Here is a 6,201-nt window from a genome sequence, read left to right as displayed (position 1 = left end):
ATTTTGACAGGTCAGGCAGTAGTTGGACAGACATGTAGCAGCGGATAAAGGAAAACGTTATTCATTCAAAATGAACTTACAATTTAATAGTGAGGGTAATCTATTTTTCCCCACATGCGATTGGTCTGGATGGTCTTTTCCTTCACTTAATAAATTACATCCTTTGAAAACTGTGTTGTTGTTTTTTTTACATTTACTTTGATGATCTGACGACTTTAAATGTGACACAAAAGCAAAACAGTAGGAATCTATATGGGGGGCAAATTCTTTTCCCAGCACTTTAATCCCTATCGACGCAGAATTTAAAAGCATTGTTTTTAGTTTCATTCCCTGTGCTGGTAAGACTGCACACTTGTGCAGAGAAAAGTTAAACCTCTTGCAGTTCTTGCTCATTTACAAGCCAACACACACTCCTTATACTGCTCACTCACACATAAAGATACGCCACCATCACACAAACCACCCTCGGCCAGGGAGATTGCTTACCAGCGCTTAGTTCAGTAGCAATGCCCAGTTGGGCCTTGATGTAATAGAAATTGATTGCAGTGCTCCCAGGCCACACTGTCATGACAAGTTATTTTAATGGCACTGAAGCAGGCTTATGCTGAAGTTTAAAAGAAAGAGGCTGGTCACACAATAGTGACTTGGGGCATATTTGTAGCGTTGCCAGGCTTTTACTTATCTGTGGGACAGTACAATGTTTCTCAAGGGGAAAAAAAAAAAAAAAAAACAGAAGACAAGATTAAAATGAAAGAAGAAAATTATGTTAGGTGGATGGTTGATGATGGTGACAGTTCCCCAGAGCCATTTTCGGTAAACTGAAGAGCCATCACCTTGAAATTGCCCCCCAATGATGTATGTAAGCCTCAAAAGTTATAATTAGAGGATGATTTGTGCTACTCACTGTGCACTTAGATGGGAGCTCTACGACCCTACAAATATAGTCCATACAAGCCATATGTGCCACGTTCCCCATTTATCCCAGTAGTAACCTGTCAAACAGGGAGGAAGGAAATTTTCAGCCGAGATGAAATCTGTTGTTTATTGGCCTCACACAGGTAATGGCTGCAACATAAGAACAGTGGCAGAGGAGAAAGCTCTGGTTTTGCTCTGCTTCTGTGTGTCCAGGATGGTCGTTCTTTATCTTGTTGTTTTTCCTGCAAGTTAGATACGTCTGTTAATAAGCTTCAAGTCCTTCTGTGGTCTGCTTATCTGAACATTTGTATTATTTAGCTTACTAAAACAAACCTTCATTGAAATTGTTGAAACCTCTTCACTGCTTTTCGTAATAATCTGTCTGAAAGATACGAAACAGTGGGGATTTATTTCTTTTTGTTGTGTATTAACAAAATAAGACAGCAGGGTAATGAGGTACATATTTTCAAAAAATAAAATTCTAATTCTTACAAGTGAATCCAGATGATTCGCTGGTATTAGTCAACACTATGGCGGTGGAGAGATTCTAGACAGATTTTCAGATAGATTCTGAGCTATTTGTGTTGGAACTAGTTCAGCCTGATTTGCTTGTGCCAGATGGAGACGACCAGGGACGGCAACACCAAGCTACTACTAATCTGTCATCCTGTTTTTGAATGTTTCCATGCATGTTTGCCACTCCCACAAATTAATACAACCAATTTTCTGCTTTTGTCATCTTAAATAGTTACTTCGATGCCATGAGATGAGATCTTGTTTTTGGAATGATAAATACTTTATCTTGATTAGATAATTTATAGAAAAACTGCAACAAAAAAAAAAAAAAAGTTGTTTTGTTTATGACCAGCTCGATCTCAAGTGAATAGTTTTTAAAACAAAAGACTTTACGCCAAAGAGTCTCAGCGTTTTTACTTCCTAATTTATTTTAAAGTTTAATGACATTTTGAGTTTGACATTTCAGCTATCTGAACCCTTGTAATAAATTCTGAGGGCTCATGCTTGAGCACTTCAACTAATGTGTTTTCCTGGTGTTTGGTCCACAGGCCAATTAAGGCTCTCGGTGTGCCACTCTGGCCAAATCAAAGGCTCAATCAAGGCTCCTGCTTTCTCTGACAGCTAAAGTAGCCAATTAAAATCCTGCACCCAGACTGAAACTGCCATTACCGCCTACCATGACTTATCATTATCACGTATGTGTGGGCCGGATGGAATCAGCAGGCTGCATATTGATGGCGGTGAAAGCCGAATTTGAGGCTGAAGAACTGAGCTTGTCATGATTAACGTTAGCTGGGAGTTTAAAAAAAAAAAAGAAATGCCCAGTCAGATTTGGAGCAAATTGCAAACACTCATACACACTCGAGCCTCAATGTGGTGATTGCTCCTGCCTGTGTCACTGTCCGCTGTGCACAGCAGTGAGCCTCATCACACAGGTCAGCACAGCCAAGGCCTCACTCACACACTGCTTGATCATCTGGACAAGTCTATAAATTAAGTTCACTTTGGAACATCTGTGAAGGAGTGGCTCAGAGTCGTGAGTGGGAGGAGAGCTGGTCGGTCATTCAGCTGAATCCGATGTCCACGGCGTTGTAATCAATCAGGAGACCTGCGTTAAAAAAAAAACAAACAAAAAAAAAAACATGCTTTTTGTTCGTATCTGGCATGCGCAACCGCTTGTGCTGGATTTAATACATCTCAACTGTGTGTGACAGAAATGGAGCACATCTAAATTAGAATTGTAATTTCACTGAACTATCTCTGGCATTGCCATCAGGGGCAGACTTATCATCAACGCTAAGTGCCCCCTTTGGTGGGATTTAAATGTGTGTTGATTCATCTGTCTCCTTGTGTTTGAGCTTTTATCATCTGGATGAATGATGAACTTTCTTTTGTACAAATACAGCGAGTGGCTCAAAGTGGACATAATGGCCATGAACATTATCTAATGTTCTCTTTTAAACTGAAAAACCTCTATTTCAATAGGAAAATCAACTTATTTTAGCTGTTTTTAATATCTATTGACTGAATACAGTGCAGTTTGAATAAATAATGCATCTTATACCTATTGGAACAGCTGCAAAATCAACCCACTTGTTGCTACTAATTATTGCTTAATCTTTATTTAGCTATTCAGGCTTTGAATGCAGTTATGACAAGGCACATGAGTTTGTTTCTCTGGCCTCTCTTCAAAACAGGAAAGATAAAAGAATGCGTTACTTTTACAGGGTAGACATAATCTACAGTCATAATAGTAAAGGGGAAAAAAATAAAAATGAAACAACCAGAACTGTGACGAGCAAGACTGGATGATGACCCAGGTTTATCTTTCCACCAAGCACAGCGAGGAGGATGGTAAAAGAGGCAAGCAATCTCATGAGCTCACTGTCAGAAAACTGCAGGAAAGAGTTGCATCTCCATAGCAACCATTAGACCCTTTCTACATGCCCAGCGATTGTTTGGAAAGCATGCCAGAAAAAAAAAAAAAAAACTTTTTCTGTCCTTTGATCACAGTTTTAAAACTGTTGCTTGCTAAACTCCACTGAGATTTTAATTGGAACTAAAATACATGTTCTATGTACAAAATTAGTGTGTAAAACAAATATTAGTTTTAACTCCTGTTAGTCACACCTATTCTTCATCATGATAAGTGGCATAATGTAACAAGGTCAAAACAATAAAGTTTAAAGTTGCCTCTGGCTGGAATGTAATCAGCGTTAGAGCCAGGAGGTTAATGTGCTTGATTCACAATTTTAGATTTGTAAATTTGTTCAGTCTGGGCCTGACATGATGGCCCTTTTGACACGAAGCGATTTTTCATATTTATGCATTTAGATTTAATATGCTGGAGCTGTGCCAGAGGGAGCTTTTTTATGGGACACAATTTAAATAATTAAAATTTTTTATTTTATTTGATAATTTAAAGTATAGAAAGATAAGTACAGTAAGACATATTTTGAATAGTACTAGTTTTTTGTACAGTCTGAGACGACCTGGCAAGTATGCAGCAATTCGAATAATCTTTCTAAATACAACAAACACTGAATCTGTCTCAATTAGGATGTTTCAGAGCTAAAGATGCAGCCGCTGAACTAGAACACATATTTGTCATTGTAGAAAAAACCCCCACAAAGTTTGAACTAACAAGAGGACTTATACTAAAACAACAGAAATATTAACTGTTAAATATTCTTCCTTTTCTAACAAGACAGTATGACACAATAACAAGGAAGGATGTTCTCATTATGAGGAAAACATGGTTTGTTTTTTTGTTCCTGTAAAATTTATGCTGCACTATTCTATACTAATTGGTCTGGGAGGCTGATGCATAATTCTACTGGGTAACATGTATTCTGCAGAACGTCTTCTATGCGTTATGGGAAGGTAATCTAAAAAGACAAATATGGGATGAAAAATATTTCTTCTTCAGCATTAAGTGTTTTCCTACAAATTGCATGTTATTGGTTCGGTTACTTGTTCTTTTTTCTGCTGCTGTAAAGACATAAATACTATTTTTCTGTGATAAGACTGTAACATGATTCTTGTAATGGGCATCAACTTGAATATTGAGTTTTGAATGCTGTTTTTTTGCATAAAGAAGTTTTATAAAGTATATGTTTTGGCATAAATGATTATGTAATTGCAGGAACTTAAACTAAACTGATCAATAACTTCTAATATTTTCAAGTGAGACTATTCTTCTGTGAAATATCTTTCATTTCGATTAATAACCAGGTTCAAGAAATGCATAGCTTAAAAGTCATACAGCCCTTCACTGCTAAAATGTTCAGTAACTTCAATTTGAAAAAAAGCTCAGTACCTTTAATCCCTGCTCCTTGTTCTGCAGAGACAATGGAATCATCACAGATTGCACAAACCAGCAATATAGGGCACAACAATGGCAGCGCTCCCCTTCGCGGCACCTGGCACCAACCACTGACCTGTTTAAACAGCTGGAACGCTTGGCACCGCCTGCCTCCGGAGGTTTGCAGGGCCACTGGCAAGAGGGTTAAGAGGAAGGAAGCAGTGGAGGGGCGGGAGGGACGACCGTCGTGGCATCGCTCAGCAATAGGGGGCCAGTGTGCACAAATGGCACCAAGCAGGAAATTAAACAGGCCACTGGCAGCAAGCTGGGGAGGAGGTTGAAATAGAGTTAAAAGCAAACAGACAGGTTTTATTAACTTCTGGCCAGTTTTAGGCGGTCTGTTCGGTTGTTGGAAGAAACAAATGGGAAGTCGGGGCATATAATTGATTGTTGACAACTTAGGAGTCTGTTTCTTTATTTTAAGAAAAAGTGGACGGTGTTGGTGTTGGCTCTGTGTGGTAAGAGCGTAGGAGGTTACTGACTTGCACAAAGGAGCACTTAGCAGCTTGTAGCAGGGATTGAACCGGTTGGTTGGCTGGATGTATGGAAGGACAATGTTGTAGACTAGCATTCTTCACCAGAATCTGGAGTAATTAAAGTTTTCAAATGTTGAGACGCAGCTATTCTGCACACAGGAAACACATATGTGCTCTGCAGGACGTATATGAAGACATTTTTTTCTCCCTCTTGTGGTTTACCTGTTTGCTATTCAATGTCAAGTTTGGTTTCAGCTACGAGGAAAAAAACTCCCTCTCAGCTCTTTCACTTGCTGGCATTTCACTCTAGTGTTAAATAATTAATCCAGAGTCACTTTCAGATCACAGTTCCACCTTAAAAACGTAACCAGGAACCCCACTATGAGGTTTTGTCCTTTTTACATCATGGAAGATATGCCACAAGATAGCATGCTGACTTCCCGTATAAAAAATTTGTTTAAACTCAGAGCTGCCTGACAACCTCAGCTGAATCTTTCCATTTTACTCCCACCTTTGCTGACTAGTGCCTTGCAATTATCTTGTGCTAAAGTCCAGTAAACTAAATAAACACACCAAGGAGGGAGATCGGAGAATGTGATAGGTGCCAAGTGCTCGGCTAACTAACACTGCATAGATTATCAGGAACCAGTCGGCCGCATTAGTCATATTTCACAAAGCTGTGAGGATATTATCTGATAAGAGCTTGGTGTGCAGCATTTAGATGCTCAAGGCAGCTGCATATTTATCAGGCCCTCTGTTAAAAACCGAATAATGAGTTGCCCTGAATCAGTCGAGGCTCAATAGGTTACACCAGGACAAGCAGGTTTTGGTTGCTTCTCTGAAAATAATGTCACGGCTCCTCTAATAAACCGTCCTCCTCTCTCTTTTATGCACCGGTGGATTCTGTTGTCGCTTTGTTCCAATCTGAGA

At 39.2% G+C, this 6,201-nt stretch overlaps 1 long non-coding RNA gene across 1 annotated transcript; it reads right to left on the bottom strand.

The window, feature by feature from the left end:
- LOC106943414 (uncharacterized) lies at window positions 1–6,195 on the bottom strand. The gene is made up of 2 exons (XR_001423907.1): window positions 1,249–6,195; window positions 1–1,157 (listed from the first exon to the last, which is right to left on the bottom strand). It is a non-coding gene; the product is annotated as an uncharacterized LOC106943414 (long non-coding RNA).
- Between the last annotated feature and the right edge of the window lie 6 nt (window positions 6,196–6,201).

This window comes from Poecilia latipinna, unplaced genomic scaffold, assembly GCF_001443285.1.
Source record: "Poecilia latipinna isolate Pla-1442-1.1 unplaced genomic scaffold, P_latipinna-1.0 Scaffold5284, whole genome shotgun sequence".
In the NCBI taxonomy this organism is placed as follows: Eukaryota; Metazoa; Chordata; class Actinopteri; order Cyprinodontiformes; family Poeciliidae; genus Poecilia; species Poecilia latipinna.
Note: the sequence above shows the minus strand (reverse complement) of the source record. Positions and strands in the feature narration are given on the sequence as shown.